This window comes from Schistocerca gregaria, chromosome 3 (assembly GCF_023897955.1).
Source record: "Schistocerca gregaria isolate iqSchGreg1 chromosome 3, iqSchGreg1.2, whole genome shotgun sequence".
In the NCBI taxonomy this organism is placed as follows: domain Eukaryota; kingdom Metazoa; phylum Arthropoda; class Insecta; order Orthoptera; family Acrididae; genus Schistocerca; species Schistocerca gregaria.
Genome location: NC_064922.1, coordinates 801,625,161 through 801,625,957, shown reverse-complemented (window position 1 = coordinate 801,625,957; position 797 = coordinate 801,625,161). Strand labels below are relative to the sequence as shown.

Sequence of the window (797 nt, the reverse complement as noted above, 5' to 3'; positions counted from 1 at the left end):
TAGCGAAAGTGATCGTATTTAGAGTTAATGTTACGCTCGAGAGCATATCCACTGGACACAGTTCGTCCATTCACAATCTCATAGCGAATTACAAGCTCGATACCCCAACTCGTTAACTATGCGAAAAGTTAGAGTTCACATCAGGGGCGCGGCAGCTCACCTTTCAGAGATTAAGTCCCTCGATACCACACAACGCAACATTTTCTAAGTCCAGAATGAGATTTTCACTCTGCAGCGGAGTGTGCGCTGATATGAAACTTCCTGGCAGATTAAAACTGTGTGCCCGACCGAGACTCGAACTCGGGACCTTTGCCCTTCGAGTGCAAGTGCTCTACCAACTGAGCTACCGAAGCACGACTCACGTCCGGTACTCACAGCTTTACTTCTGCCAGTATCCGTCTCCTACCTTCCAAACTAGTTCTGCAAGGTTCGCAGAAGAGCTTCTGTAAAGTCGTGCTACGGTAGCTCAGTTGGTAGAGCACTTGTCCTCGAAAGGCCAAGGTCCCGAGTTCGAGTCTCGGTCGGGCACACAGTTTTAATCTGCCAGGAAGTTTCATTTTCTAATTCGTTTCATTTCCTAGCTGGCTAATGACCGACTGTCCGCTTTCGCGTCTCAATCCGAGCTGTAACCTTTGGTGTCTCGACCAGAACTGCCCTCTGCCCGTCTCCGACCGCGTTTCCCGAGCCCCGAACAGCTTCGCTCAACTGACTATCGCAGTTCAATTCCCTGAGGGCGTCCATCTAATTGGCTACAGCTTATTCTACATTACTTTACATTTTAACATATTTAAATAATT

At 48.2% G+C, this 797-nt stretch overlaps 1 non-coding gene across 1 annotated transcript; it reads left to right on the top strand.

Moving 5' to 3' along the window:
* The first annotated feature begins 454 nt into the window (after positions 1–454).
* Positions 455–529, top strand: Trnas-cga (transfer RNA serine (anticodon CGA)). The gene has a single exon. It is a non-coding gene; the product is annotated as a tRNA-Ser (tRNA).
* The last annotated feature ends 268 nt before the right edge of the window (positions 530–797 follow it).